The sequence below is a fragment of the Ictidomys tridecemlineatus genome, chromosome 14, assembly GCF_052094955.1.
Source record: "Ictidomys tridecemlineatus isolate mIctTri1 chromosome 14, mIctTri1.hap1, whole genome shotgun sequence".
Taxonomy (NCBI): domain Eukaryota; kingdom Metazoa; phylum Chordata; class Mammalia; order Rodentia; family Sciuridae; genus Ictidomys; species Ictidomys tridecemlineatus.
Genome location: NC_135490.1, coordinates 49,579,869 through 49,596,146, shown reverse-complemented (window position 1 = coordinate 49,596,146; position 16,278 = coordinate 49,579,869). Strand labels below are relative to the sequence as shown.

Genomic DNA, 16,278 nt, shown 5'->3' with positions numbered 1-16,278 from the left:
AGTAGAAACCCCACTGTTTCAGATCCATTTGAATAGATGGGTTGATACATAAACAATATGAAGAAAACATCCAAAACAGAATGATTCAACAATAGACTCTACTGATACTGCAGTATAGGAAATTTCAAAAAATAAATTTAGAAAGTTCAAAGATAAGAAGACATAAGAGGTAAAAAAATGAGGTAAAGATTGAAATCAGAGAGAAAATATTAGAAGTGAAAGATCATGTCAAGAAGGAGATATAGATTTTGAAGAAGAATAATTTGGAAACTCCTGAAATTGCAGAATCAATAAATCAAATTAAAAATTTAATAGAAAGCATTATCAACAGACTACATCATTTGAAAAATAGATATTGACATAATAAAGGCAATATACATAATCTTGGCAAAGAAACTTGATCATGGAGAAAAGATGTTAAGAGAATAGGAGCTGAATTTCATGAAATATGGGATAGAATTAAAAGGTAAAATCTAGGATGTATAGGGGCTCTGAGGAACAAATTAAAGGAATGCAAAATATTTTCAATAAAACAATGAGAGAAAAATATCAAATATTAAAAATTAAATGGAAAACTCTTTTTGATTTCAGATTTGGTTTATAATCTAACACCTTAAAATATAAAAATCTCAAGTGTGCTCATCAGATTCCCTTATTTCAGGGCTCACAAAAAATACTATTTGACTAAACTTTTTTGAGAAAATTGAATTATAAATTCGAGAATGCATATGACTTTATTTGGATACATTCACCTATTCAGCATTGAAAAATAATTTAAATAATACACATTTTACAAGAATATTGTAACTTGAAAACCCAAAAGGTTTCGGATATTTAAACAATACCACAAATATCATAAATGTTATTATTTGTAGTTACTCAATGGTCATAAGATAAAAGTGGCCGAAGTGTATTGAAGCTTTCCTGTAAAATGAATGTTATGCTACAATGTAGCTCACATTTAAGAAATTATACTTGAATGAAAGTCACATTATAATATGAATAGCCTAGTATCAACTTTTTTATTAAACAAAAATGTTTTCCTTGAATGATGTCTGAAATTTTTCAGAATATAAAGCCCCAGACGTCACTTCCTCACAAATATTGACACACAAAGATTATGGTCCAATGATCTCATAAGAACATTGCATAAGCCAGTTATGAAATTGGGGTATTCCAGGAATACACAGTTTTATTTAAAGAGGTAAAAAAAAGGCCATTTCCATTCACTTGCTATCTACCCCATGCCCAACCCAGCAAGACAAACATAATTCATGACTACTTTCTTAGGAGGAAGGGTGGATATGCTTCCAATATTATAGGTGTTGTTTAGGGAGAGACAGATGTCTGAGGAAATGATTTGTCTCACTTGTCTTAAGGCTCATATGAGGAAATTTCTTACTTTCAATACCTGAGTTGGGCTGAGAACCAGAGAGAGCTCAAAAGGATTGTCTAAGCATCAGACTCTACCATACAGCAATGAGACACCAAGGGGAGGAAGAGAGTACAAGACTTTCTTAAGAAACCAGCAAACCTAATTCAGAAATCATTTTTCAAGTCCAGAAAAGAACCACTCCCATAAAAGATCCAAGGGGCTTCCAAAATTTCTGGCTAATTTGTGAAACTTGTCCCCCATACAAAACTGATTCACAAAGTCTGGAAGAGGTAGCTGTTTCTTCAAATGCAAAAACAAAACAAAAAATTATAACAGAAATAACAAGACACATGAAGAAACACAGAAACACAAATAAATCAAATAAATGAGATAACTCTACAAAGACCAATCCTAAGACTTTTAAGGTCTATGAATAATTTCATGAAATGAAAAATAGTCCTTGTAAAAATACCTACATGTGTTATGAGGAAACAGCAGAAAACTACACAAAAGGGCTGGGATTCTGGCTCATTGGTAGAGCGCTCACCTAGCACACACAAAGTCCTGGGTTCAATCCTCAGCACCACATAAAAAAATAAAATGAAGATACTGTGTCCAACTACAACTAAAAAATAAATATTAAAAAAATGACACAAAATCAGGAAAATGCATGTAAAGTGTAAAAATGCCAACATGACAGTATTTAAATAAAACAATAATTGAAATAAAATATTTTTTTGAAATTATTGATTGAAACAAAAACAAAATTAAAAATATAAAATTTTAAATGTGAAGAAACTCTAAGGGACTTATGAGACAACATCACAAGGACAAATATGTGTTTTGCATGTATCTCTAAAGAAGAGAAAGAGAAGGGTGACTAGAACTCATTTGAAAAAATAAGACATTTTTTTTCAATTCTGAGAAAGAAAATGGATACCCAAATTCAAGAAACTCAAAGAAAAATAATTAAGATGAATACAAAAAGGACCCAAAGTGAGGAAAATTGTAACAATCAAAATTTAAAAATAAAGATTTTTGATGGGTTGGGGCTGTGGCTCAGCAGAAGCACACTTGCCTGGCAAGTGTGAGGCACTGGGTTTGATTCCCATCACCTCATATGAATAAATAAATAAAAGTCTGTTCAATTCTCAGCACCATAAATAAATAAATAAATAAAGTCTATCAGCAACTAGAAAATAAATAAATAAACAAGTAAATAAAATGAAAATAAAAAATTTTGAATGTAAGAAGTGAAGAGTGATTTATCTCCTAAGATGGAGCTTTTAGAAAAACATCAGCAGGGAAATGGATCCACCATTTGACCCAGCTATCGCTCTTCTCGGACTATTCCCTGAGGACCTTAAAAGAGCGAACTATAGGGATACGGCCATATCAATGATTATAGCGGCACAATTCACAATAGCTAGACTGTGGAACCAACCTAAATGCCCTTCAATAGATGAATGGATAAAAAAATGTGGCATCTATACACAATGGAGTATTATGCAGCACTAAGAAATGACAAAATCATAGAATTTGCAGGGAAATGGATGGCATTAGAGCAGATGATGCTAAGTGAAGCTAGCCAAGCCGTAAAAAACAAATGCCAAATGTCTTCTTTGATATAAAGAGAGCCCCTAAGAACAGAACAGGAAGGAAGAGCATGAGGAAAAGACTAACAGTAAACAAAGACGAATGGGGGGAGAGAAAAGGAGAGAGAAGGAAAAACATATGGAAATGGTAGGAGACCTTCAATGATACAAAAAATTATAAGAGGTTATGAGGGGCAAGGGGGAGGGGAAATAAAGGGAGAGAATTGAACAACAGCAGAGGAGGTAGAGAGGGAAGATGGGAGAGGAGGGGAGGGGGGATAGTAGGGGATAGGAAAGGTAGCAGAATACAACAGTCACTAATATGCCATTATGTAAAAATGTGAGTATGTAACAGATGTGATTCTGCAATCTGTATCTGGGGTAAAAAAGGGAGTTCAAAACCCAATTGAGTCAAATGTATGAAAGATGATATATCATGAGCTCTGTAATGTTTTGAACAATCCATAAAAAAAAAGAAAAACATCAGCAGATTTTTTGGAAGAAAACTTTAGGTCAGATATGATGTATTAATTTTTCAAAGAAAAAGAATGCACACACACAAACTAAAAACAATTTAACAACTGAGAAGAGAGCACCAGCAATAATTTCCTTTAAAAATTAAGAAAAAATAACAACTTTTTGGCAAAAAAATAAAAGGTGTGTGAGTTAATTACCACTAGCATTTCTTTTTGGAATTGCTACAGGCAGTCTTTCAAGTGGAAACAAAAGAATGGTGTAACAAAAAAAGCAAATGATCATATAAACATTCTAGGAAAGGAAAATATGCAAATACTGATTCTTTTTATTTATCAGAAAACATTATTATATTTCTCATCACTGACAGCATAAAATATGTTAATTATTAGTAAATCTTAATTAATATCATCTTTATTGATATTATTTTTGAATAATCTCAAATTATTCTTTATTCATGACTCATGTGGCCATTTTATTTATTCTTGCATCTCAATACATAAATTCAATGGTATCTATGAAATTCTTCATTTTTATAATATAGTCTGTGGCTGGGGATATAGCTCAGTTGGTAGGGTGCTTTCCTCACATGCACAAGGCCCTAGATTCAATCCCTTGGGATATAAAGGTAAAATTGAGGTATTATTAACAAATACAGTAAAGTAAAAATGACAAATCAATTTTATAATAACACAGTAAACACTTAAAATAAAGTATACTGGAATAAACTATGTAAATTATTGAGAAAGTCAAAGATATAGTTCCATAAAAATTTAGTAAAGTTCCAGACAGAAACTGTCATTGTGTGTTTGAGAAACAGTTGTGAAAACTTTTTTATTTACATGACAGTATTTAGGACAGTGAGATAAGGGTTTGGCTAGGTAGATATTTTCATACTTGGAAAGTCATAATATTAGGGAAATATTGGGATAAATGTGGTAGGCAAGACACAAAAACCATTTTTGAAGAGTGTGATGGTTGGAATGTAGTTAGTTCAGTTATTATAGAAGAAAGTATGGAGAGTCCTCCAAAAAATAAAAATAGAGCTACCACATATCTTGAAATTCCACTATTGGGGGGTATACAAAAAGGAATGAAATGAGCATGGCAAAGAAACACCTGCACTACCCTACTGATTGTTCATAATAGCCAGGAAATGAAAACAACAGATGTGCCCATAAACTAACAAATGGATAAAGAAAATGTGATATATACAAACAAATATTATTTGACCACAAAATTAAAAGAAGTCCTGTCATACGCAACAACAGAGATAAACATGGAGGACATTAAGTTAAATAAAATAATCCAGGCACAGAAAAACAAATATTACCTGATTCCACTTATATGTGAATTCTACAAAAGTCAATCTCATAGATGTTGAGAGAATAGTTGTTACCAGAAGCTGGAAAGAGTGTAGAGGGTGGGAGGATGGAGAGAGATTGGTCAACCAGAACACCATTACAGTTAGGATGAATAAGTTCTTGTGTTCTATGGCAGAGGCGGGTGAATACAGCATTGAATAACTGAAACTAGATAGAAAGGAGGATATTTAAAATATATTTACAATAAAAAATGATAAAAGTTGAGATAGATATTACCCAGGAATCAAAGTAATTACATTGTACATACTAATATGTACTTATGAGATGTTAAACAATATAAATTGTTGAGAGAAGAAATATTGCCTGGGACCTCAGAATAAATGAGAAGAAAAGCCAGGCACTGTGGTGCACACCTGTAATGTCCATGAGTTTAGAGACTGAGATAGGAGGATGCCCTCTAGGGAAGAATACAGGTGATTTGGATAAGGCAGACGGGAGTGAAGGGAGTGGAGGAGGGTAAGAGGGTAGGAAGAATAGTGGAATGAATTAGACATTATTAACCTATATACATACATTATTACATGACCAGTGTGAATCTACATCATGTATAACCAAAAGAATGAGAAGTTATACTCCATTTATGTATGTCAAAATACATTTTATTCTCAATTATAACTCATATGAACAAATAAAACAATCAAGTATGCATCCCTTTTCTCCATTTACACCATCATCATTCTAAACCAAACCACTAGCTGGGGCTTGGAGGCCCTGGGATACATCACAGAACTGCTGTGGGAAACCAAAATTTCCACATTTAATTTCCTCATGAGAGCCCTCATTTGCATTTTGAGGTATTCTAAATAGAAAAAAAACTATGAAATGAACTTATACAAATATAATCAACACTCAGAAAGGTATTCTACATAATTGAAAATCTAAAGTGACAGGATTTCAAAGCATACACAAACACACACACACACACACACACACACACACGTATATGTTGAGGTGTAGCCACAACCCCAGCCCAGGAATTCAGGGCTACATATTTTAATGGAAATATGTAAGCTTGGTTGCATCTGCTACACTTAAAAATACTTCTAAGAAATGATACTCCTCATATAATCTCAATCCCACTGTGAAATCCCAAAAGTAAAAAAGAATTAATTATAATAGTGCTGGTTAATGTTAATATTCTTAATTGCCTACTTTGATGCTAATTTGTAAAACCCCTAAGTAAAACCTCGTTATAACAAATGACCTTGTGGTAAAAATAGAAATTAACCCTAACTTTGCTACCAGCTTCTTTTATCAGATGGTGATCATAATAAATTCCCACCTATAGAACATGAACAGAGGCTCAAACATATCGAATGATGAAGTGAAAAAATAGAAAAACTTTTTTTACTAAAACTGGTTCTATGAACAAAAATATTGACATGAAATATGTGTGTTACTATAAAGACATGTACTTACAAAATGCATGTCTCAACAGAGCAAAATGTCACAAGACAAATGCCTTAAAAACCTGACCATTTCAACTACAGTTTATCTCCCATTTTAAGACAAAAACAACTGATAATTAAATTTCCATGAAGCTTGAGTAACACACACTGGACAAAATACACATCAAAGTATTTCAGAATGAATATACCCTTTGCACAGCAGAAAGGGAAATGCCAATGGATGAGTAATTGTACTTACTGGGAAATAGTGAACTAAAAAGCAAAGTAAATGAGGACTTACAAAAATGGTTTCCATAAAAATGATTGATTTAAAATATGAAAGTCATTGATATATAAACAATGAATCATTACAAATCACCTAATTGTAATAAAATATAAGTTACAAGAAAAACACATAAATTATATGTACAGAATGTAGAGAATAGACTTATACTAAAAACTTGCAATTTACTCTTTTGGGGAGACGAACAAAAGAAAACACTGGCAGATAAAGTTGAGAACACAGCTTTTAAAATGATACACCATACACACAGCTTTAAAAATGATACATGTATACTCCCATTTAAACCAGGTGTTCCGCTTTCTCCCTTTAACATCCTCCCATTCAGGCCAGCCCCCAACCAGTTTCCCTTCACACTTACTCCCCCAACAAGGCCCCACTATTGAAGCCAGGTACCAGTCCTAAAACCTCTACCACACAAACTCAGCTGCCTCCAGGAGCACCCAGGAACAGCACCCAAGTGCCTCTGCCCCACTGCCCTGCAACCTCTGCCACACCCACTCAGCTCATGTCAAGAGCACCCAGGAACAGCACACTAACTCCTATGCCCCACTTCCCTACCTCCACAGGCCTTAGCACTAGTGCCCCCTCCAGGCACTCACTCAGAGCAGGCAGCCACTACCCCACATAGCTGCCAGTCCCTCTGCACCTCTCCAGCCAGGGTGGCGCCCCCAGAGGCCTCATGACGTGTGTCTGCTCCAGTCATCACCTTGCAGCCACACACTAACCCACCTAGCTTCTGGTCCCAGGACACCTCTCCTGCCAGGGTCCAACCCCCACAGGCCTCAGAAAGAGGCTCCTCTCAAGGAACCACCTCAGAGGGGCCAGCACAGCATGCCCCCTCCATACACACTACCCCACCCAGCTCTAACCCATCCAGCTCCAGTCCCCAATGCCTCTCCAGCCAGGGCTGCGCCCCCCCAGGCATCCCCTCAAGTAACTGCCTCGCAGAGACAGGCACAGTGTGCCCCATCACCACACATTACCCACCGAACTCCTTCACCACCCAGCTCCAGTTCTCTAAAACCTCTCCTCCCAGAGCCATATGCCACATGCCACTGGGGACACTGGAGTCCTCCCTACCTGAGACTGTCCTCATAAGTCCACAAAGACCAACAGGAGGTGGTGGTGAGGGCCATGCTGCCACTGTGGGAGGCCCAACATCCTCACCCATGAATGAGAAAGGACGGCAAGGACACCTTCCCAGAGGGTGACATAGTCTAGGAGCAAGACTGGAGCAGCCCAGGCAGCCATCAGTAGAAAGAATCTGTGTGATTTGAAGGCCCCAGATTCTCCACAATCTACAGTACACTTTTAGGCTGCCCAGAAATCCACTGTGCAGACGCAGTTTGGGATAAGTCCCTGCATGAATCAGTGAATATGTGCAAACTGCATGCACATGTGTGTCAAGGGCGGGGCTATGTGCAGGGATGTTCCCAGGCCCTACCTCACAGTTATAGAAACAGTTCAGCCCTCCCAAGGTACTACCTCACCCAGCTCTGGTCCCCTAAGACCTCTCCAGCCAGGGTTGTGCCCCTAGAAGCCTCATGACGACTGCCCCCTCCAGCTACCCCCTAGCAAGAACAGGCACTTCTCCCCACAAAAGTTCCTACCCCATCAAGCTCCACCCCATTCAGCTCTGGTCTCCCAATAACTCTCCAGCCAGGACTGCACCCCCACAGGCACAAGCATCCACTGTAGGCACTGCATTGCAGTGACAGGCACAGCAAGTACCCTCCCCATGTACTACCCCATCCAGTTCCTGGTGCCCTAACACCTCCCCAGTGAGGGCCTTGTACCTACAGGCCTCAGCAAGAGCGCCCCCTCCAGGCATCTCCTCACAGGTACAAACACAGTGTGCCCCTCCCCACCAACTACCTCACCCAGCTCCGTTCCCCTGAAGCCTCTTCAGCCAGGGCAGTGCCCCCAAAGGCCTCAGCATGAGCTTCCTCTCCAGGCACCACTTTACAGAAACAGCGTGCCCCCTCCTCACACACTACCACACCTAGCACCTACCCCATCCAGTCTGGTCCCCCAACACCTCTCCAGCCAGGGCCATACGCCACACATTGCTGAGGACACTGGAAGTCTCCCTACCTAGGCTCTGCTCCCAGGTTCAGCAGGAAGGATCTCAGGTACTTGAGGACATGCTTCTCCACTGTCTACTGGCCACTTCTGGATGCCTGGAAATGCAGAGCACAGAAACAGTTTGCAATATGCCTGCCCAAGCTTGTGTGCTTCATGCACTCACCTGTGTGTTGAGGGTGGGGCTTTGCCCAGAAATGTTACCAAGTAATGCCTAGTGGCAACAGGCACAGTGCGCCTTCTCCCCAGACACTACCCCACCCAGCTCAGGTCCCTTAAGATCTCCAGCCAGGACCCTTCCCCCACAAGCCTCAGCATGGTCACCCCTTCAGGCACTGCCTCTTAGGGACAGCACAGGGCATCCCCTCCCCTGCACTATCCCACCCAGCTCCTACCCCACGGAGCTCCTACCTCACCCATCTCCTACCCCTTCCACCTCCTACCCCACCCTGCTCCAAGTTCCCTAAGAACTATCCAGCAAGGTTCCTATCCCAAACAGGACTCAGCAGGGTCGGCGCATCCATGAACCTCCTTACAGGGAGAGAGACACACTTTGCCTCTTCCCCATGCATTACTTACCCAGCTCTGGTCCCATGATGCCGCTCCAGCCAGTGCTGCACTCCACAAACTGCTGGACACACTAGTGCCCTCCCTACCTGAGGCTCTCCACTGGGATCCACAATGTCCAACAGGAGCACCGTGGTGAGCACCAGGCTGCCTTTGTGGGAAGCCTCACATCCTCACCAGGAACTGCAAAGTGGAAAGCCAGAAGGGACTTCATCCCAGAGGGTGACAAAGCTTCTTGGCCAGGAGCAGAGCAGGCCAGGCAGCCTTCCGAAGGTAGGTCCTCAGCTACGTGAAGCCACTTGCTTCTCCACCATCTGCCTGAAACTTCTAGGCCTCAGGAAACCCACTGCACAGAAGTAGTTCGCAGTGTGTCCGTGCGTGCGTGCATCCCTGCGAGCGTCCGTGCATGCATGCGTCCATGCATCTGACTGGTGCTCCCCATGCCCTGGCTAGAGGAAGGACTGATAACACACCCCCATGTACTGTCTTCAGGAATTGGGGTGGGGTCACCAGGGAGGACCCCCAGGATATGGAAGCTATGCTAAAGAAGGGAGCATCCTGGACACAGAGGCTGACACCCATGCCTACCCTGTGTCTAGTCCCAGAGGTAACCATCCTGGAGCCCCTGCAAGACATGCAGCTGAATGAAGGCCAGGATGCCCACTTCCGGTGCCGGCTGTCCAGAGCTGCAAGCCAGGAAGCCCGCTGGGCTTTGGGAGGGGTACCTCTGCAGGCCAACGAGATGAATGACATCACCATGGAGCAGGGCATGCTTCACTTGCTCACCCTGCACAAGGTGGGGCTCTGGGACCTGTTCCACTTGAACAGGGATGGTTCCAGCTCCATTCAGAAAGACCATCCATTAGGGGGTCGGGTTAGGGAGGTGATGAGCCCCATCACTGGGGGCTGGCTAGATGGACCAGTCCTTCCTGTCAGGATGAGTTGGCCAGGACTGAGCATCTTCCTCCCTGTGTCCTCAGGTGACCCCTGAAGATGCGGGAACCATCAGTTTCCGAGTGGGTTCATGCAGCTCAGAAGCCCAGCTGAAAGTCACAGGTGGGCAGCTCTCTTCCATACCTAGGCCCTGGCCTGTGGATGCCTGTTTTCTGGACACCATAGCATCTTGCCTAGTGGCAGCTGGTGTGTGTGTGAGTGTGTGTGTGTGTGTGTGTGGGTGTGTGTGTGTGTGTGTTGGTGTGGGGAAGAAACCCTAGACTTAGCAATTTTCCAGTCCTTGATCCCTTAAGTCATGGAGTGAGGCAGGCTGGTGAAGATCTTGAGGAATACTGTGTATAGGGGGAGCACAGGCCAGGATTGGTATTCTCTGTAGGAGAGCCTTGCTGCCTTGGACCCTGAGGTTGAGACAGGGTCTTCTGGACATCATCTTCAATGCCTGACCTTCTGATATGGTCCATGTGGGCCCACACACATCCATGTTGAAATGCTCTTGCATACCACACAAGCTCAAAGGTGTGGATGCAACAGCTGATGCGTGACACCTGTGTGGACTCAGGCATGGTGCACATGGCCCCAGAATGCAAACAGGACTTTAGGAATCTTCAACTTGGATTGTACCTTGACTCCACAGGTCACTCTTGAGTGCATTCCCTTACTGCCCTATTCCTGGTTCTCAGACTGGTCCCATCGGTCCACACCAATCATCCATTCATCCATCCACCCATTAACCACCTCTCCATCCACCCTCCCATCCATCCATCTCTATCCATACGTTTATTTATCAACCATCCATCCATCTACCATTCATTCATTTACTACCACCATCTGTTCACTGTCCACTCATGCACCCATTATCCATCTATCTATCCCTCCACCCTCCACTTTCCATTCATCTATTACCTATCTTCCATATCTAGCTATCCACATACCTTTCCACTCATCCTCTGTACATCCATTTATCACACATTCATCCATCTACCACCAGTTAATTATCCTTCTGTCCATCCACTAACCTATTAACTATCCATCCATCCACCCATCAACCATCTACCAGCCACTATCAAACCGCTTATCTACTCACCATTGAGCAAGCCCCTACCATGGTCAAGTCCTGGACCTTGAGGTCCAAAGGTAGCTTTGCCCTCAGGGATTCCCCGTCTGCTTGGTGGAGCTGGACATGGAGACAGTGTATGTTTGAATCTCATGCTCTCCTCCCCAAAAACCTAAAGAATAAACAGATATGGTCAGCTCTGTGGCCTGGGGGCTGGGAAAGGCTACTTAGTGCCTTAGGTTGAGTGATGAAGATGAAGTGTCATGGGTTTCCTGAATGGGAGCAGTGCAGGAAGGGCCTTGTGTGTTCCTGGGGCGATGACTATGTGGGGGTGACATGGCTCTGAGTCCCTAGCCTGGGAAAGATGGCTCATTATGCATCAGGACAGTGATCTCAGGGGGAGGGCCCTGGGCCTAGGTGTGTGAATGGATGTCCAGGTAGGGGTGTGATAGGTAGGCCTGGGAACTATTGCTCGGGGCAAGACCCAGGAGCTGGCAGAGCAGGAGAAGGAGGTGCAGATGTACACTTGGGGAAGGCAGGTGCTGGTGGGGTGCATTGAAGGGGAGGAGTGTGGAGAGGCTCCTGAGTGAGGGCTTGCTGGGGTGGGCATGGGGGCTGCCCCACACATCACTGTCCTGATGGGCTCTGGTGTCTGCCAGTGACTCTCACCTGCCCCTTGTGGCCCGCCTCCTGGGGTAAAGGCATCTAGGCCTTACCAAGCTGAACAGTGTCTCTGTCTTCACAAGGAGGCCCCAGGATGGCCTGTGGAAAGTGCTCAGAGAAGCACAGGGTGGGGGTGACATCCTCCCTGCCTGGCCCTAGGCAGCAGGTGGTGGAAGAAGTCTCTGTCTGGTCCTACTGGCTGGCCTGTGGGGATGGGAGGATTAGACGTGGATGCTGGTATCCTCTTCCTCCAACCACCCTGAGTGTCCATCAGGAGGTAGACAGGATGGAGACTGTATGGAGGGCACAGGAGGGCAGCCATGATTCATCTGGAAAGGCCCTGAGCTTGGACCTTCTGTGTGACAGGAACAGGAATATTTGGATCCAGCATCAGGGCCCTGAACCCTGGGGCTGAGGGACTTCAGAGGAAAACTGGATGAGGTGCCCTCTTGGGATTGAAGGTGCCCCCAAGGACAGAGAGGTCCCCTTCTGAGGCCAGCCACCACCCCTGGGGAGAAGCAGGTGCTGGGACCTCTGCTTCCTGCCCTAACCTGGGTCAGACGAGGCATCCGCACTAGAAGGAGCTCCAGTCATGGGGCTTGGGGCTTGTCTGCTCTCCTGATGATCAGGGTACCATGCCTGGCATGGCCTCCTCTGGGTGAAACCTGTAGTGTTCTGATGGGGTGTGAGCTGGGCTCACCGTGGTGGTCTCTGTGCCTCCCTCTGTGATGAGGGTGGATTTCTAGACCCCAGGGCTCAGGTCATCCTTTTGGTCTGGATGGTGCCAGCAGGCCCCAGGGTGGCCCCACACCAGTGGGTCTCAGAACTAGGCCAGCACATCCCATTTCTGACATCTGTTCTAGAGAATGGTCACTATTCTCTTCCTGTCATACTTCCTCAACCTAGAACATTTGACCAGACAGTCCCAACAGACATAAGCAGTTCTCCAGTGGACACCTACTGGGTGTCTTGTGATTCAGTTCTGACACTATCTACCCAGATTTAGCACAGACCCTGCAAGCTAAGGGCTCAGTCCATAGGCTTCCCCAGCTTCAGATGTCAATGGCAAATCTCAGGTTGCTACCCAAACTTCTGAGTGGCTTCAAGTGAGGGCTCCCACTGTCCTCTCCTCATGCTTGACCAGTTTGCTAGGGAAACTCACAGAAGTCAGGGACACACTCATCTTGGATAGCTTGTTGCAGAGGATCCTGCTCAGGGACAGCCAGGTGAAAGACAAGAATGGGAAAGGACACAGATTCCATGTCCTCTCCACGCTGCCCTCCCAGCCTGTGTTCAGCATTGTGGAAGCTCATCTAGTCTTGTTAAGAGTTTGTCTTATGGAGATTGATGTCCAACCACCCTGCTTTCTCAGAGGATGGGGCTGAGCCTTGTAACCCTGTAATCACTTGATCTTCTTGGTGACCAGTCCTTTCCTGAAGCTGTCTCAGGGCTGGGCCTGAGTCACCCCATTAACATAATCTCAGGTGTGATTAAAAGAAAAAAAGAGCCTGTTATATATAACGGAAGGACTTGCAGCATTTTCAGGAGATTCTGCTGGGTTAGGAGCTTTGGGCCAGGAACTGGGCATAAAGACAAAACCTGCTATCATAAGACACACCTGCACCAGTAGCCCCAGGTAGCCTCTAAGTGATGAACCCAGCCCTCCTTCTTGTCCTCTTATGCAGAGGCTGCACTGTGCCTGGTTCGTGGCCTGCAGAGTGTGGACGTCTTCGCAGGGGAGGTGGCCACGTTCTCCTGTGAGGTGTCTCGTGCGGGTGGGCCAGAGGCCCGCTGGTGGCTGGATGGCACCTTGCTACAGGACAGCCCCCAGAGTGCCATCATTGTGCTTGATGGGACCTTTCACTCCCTCACACTCTCGGGCCTGGGGGTGGCTGACTCAGGCACCATCACCTTCCGCACAGGGCCCCTGGTCTCCACAGCCAAGTTATTGGTCAAAGGTATTGACCACTGGGGACTCCCCCATGCTGGTGCTTCTGCTCCTGCTGCCACACGCTTCCTGCAGGCTCCTGGGGAAAGGGGAAAGATGGGCACTGAAGGTGGGCACTGTCCCGAGAGCCAGAGGCTGGGCATCACTATACATGTGCCACCTACCCTGGGCACCCCCAGGAGGCACAGTGGGCAGCTCTTTCTTTTGAATGGGAGATCTAGCTGGAGGCTAGGTCCACTGCCACCTGCCAGGTAGGGCCAGTGCATTGCCGCCTGCTTGGCCACCAGTCACCTAGTTAGCTGCACATCCCCAGCCATGGGGGCCAGTCCCTTTGGGGGACTTTTTGGGTTTCTGAGGGGAGGCCCATGCCCTTGGCCCTGGCCTACCTGTCCCTGCTCACATCTGCTCCTCTGCTGTGAGCTCAGCTGAGATCTGTGCCCTTCTGGGGAGGAGCTGGCCAGACAGGGAGAGTAACAGCTGCTAGGGTCTCCCTAGCCTCTTCCCAACAGCTCTGCCTGGTTCCTGCTATGTGCTGTCATGTAAAATGTGTTGAGATTTCAACAAATGGAGATGGAATGTGGGCCCTGGGTGGGCAGCAAGGCCCCTGGAGAAGAGCAAGCAGGGCAGGGGTTCTGGGTTCTGGGGCAGGCCCTAGGACATCCAGAGGAGCCTTTCCAGTGGCGTATGTTTCTGGGGGCCAGCAGGTATGTGGGGCCAGAGGAGCTCTGCCTGGGCAGAGGTGAAGCCTAGGCACTATGCTCATGGGTGAGGTGTGTCTGATGGAGGGCTCTGGGCTTCGTTGTGGGTTCCCTTCCTAGCCACATGCCAGGCAGCTCCTGCTAAACTGTCACCATGAAGCTCCATGCTTGCAGCCACTGAAGCCACTAACACTGAGTGGGGGTGGGTGGGCCATGGTGGTGCTGTTCCTCAGGGCTGATGCATGTCCGGCATGTTGGCCGACAGATCCTAAGGTGGAGGTGGTCAGTGCCATGCAGGACCTGGCAGTGGAGGAGGGTAGCTCTGCCGAACTCCTCTGCCAATACTCACGGCTGGTGCAGGCCACATGGAAGATGGACGAGTGGGAGGTACACGCAGATGGGCACCATGTCATCATAGAGCAGGACTGGACTCTGGCCAGGCTGACCTTCAGGCCAGCCCTGCCCTGTGACAGTGGCATCTATTCTTGTGAGGCCGCAGGCACTGGCGTGGTGGCACTGCTACAAGTGCAAGGTGAGGCCACCTGGCGGGCAGCCCAGGTCCAGCACGGCTTTGGCGTGGCTCTGGCCATGCAGCAATGGTGGAGTGGCAGGCAGCAACAGCCAGCTCTGCACTGCAGGGGACCTACATAGTGGGAACAGGCCTGGGAGGTGGCAGGCAACCTGCCCTAGGCCTGCACTGCTGCTGGATCAGGGCATGCTGCTGCTGAGCTTGTGCTTCTGGGAGGAACCATGGCCAAGAGAACCTGAAAGGGAGGAGGGGACAGGGGCCGAGGACCAGGGAGGCCTCCATCAGCAGGGCTATGGGGGGAATGTACCTGAGCAGTAGCAGGGCCAGGAGTGCTATTGGGACACGAGGACAGGGTTGTCCATGCCTGTGACTGAGCTGGCTGGGTGGTGTGAGTCTGCGGTCTGTGAACACCTGTGAGTTTCCTGTGGTCAGGAGACCACTGTTGATGTGAGGGGCCCAAAGGGTGGGCAGGGTGTGGAGGGAACACTACAGGCCTGGGTGCCGCCCTCCTGAAAATGCTGGCTCTCCCAAGGGACAGTGAGGTCAGCAGTCCCTGAGCCTTGCTCTCCCTACAGCCAAGAACACTGTGGTCCAGGGCCTGGAGAATGTGGATGTGCCTGAGGGCGGGGAGGCCTTGTTTGAGTGCCAGCTGTCCTGGCCTGAGGTGGCTTCCCACACCTGGCTGTTGGACGATGAGCCCGTGCACACCTCGGAGAACGCGGAGGTGGTATATTTCGAGAACGGCCTGCGACACCTACTGCTGCTCAAAAACCTGAGGCCACAGGACAGTTGTCGGGTGACTTTCCTGGCTGGGGACATGGTCACGTCTGCTTTCCTCACCGTCAGAGGTAATGGCAATGAGAGCTGACGGGGCGGAGGTTGGTGAGACCTCTCCCACAGGAGGTTGGGCCACTTTCTGGGCAGCCCAAGGTGGCTTCCAGGACTCTCCCACCAGAAGGGAAGTTGCTCCTTGGGAACCCCCACTCTACCTCCAAAAAGAGTTGGTTGTCTGGACTGCTCACTCAGGGGATGGGGCCTGGGACAGGAGCAGCTTGCAGGAGAGTCCTCCACCTGGGCTGGTGGCCTCTGGGAGAGTGCTGGGGTCCTGCACAGCTGCCTGATCAGGGTATGCTGCTGCTGAGCTTGTGCTTCTGGGGGACCCATGGCCAAGAGAACCCGAGAGGGAGTGGGGACAGGGGCCAAGGACCAGGGAGGCCTCCATCAGCAGGGCCATGGGGGGAGTGTACCTGCACAACAGCAGG

General features: G+C 46.5%; 1 long non-coding RNA gene across 4 annotated transcripts in view; it reads right to left on the bottom strand.

Annotated features, from left to right (window-relative positions):
• Window positions 1–16,278, bottom strand: part of LOC144370378 (uncharacterized) — an 86,822-nt gene that overhangs the window by 67,372 nt on the left and 3,172 nt on the right. For all 4 annotated transcript variants that reach the window (XR_013430359.1, XR_013430358.1, XR_013430361.1 and 1 more), the window contains exon 2: window positions 8,616–11,350. This is a non-coding gene — a long non-coding RNA (uncharacterized LOC144370378). The remainder of the gene's footprint in view (window positions 1–8,615; window positions 11,351–16,278) is intronic.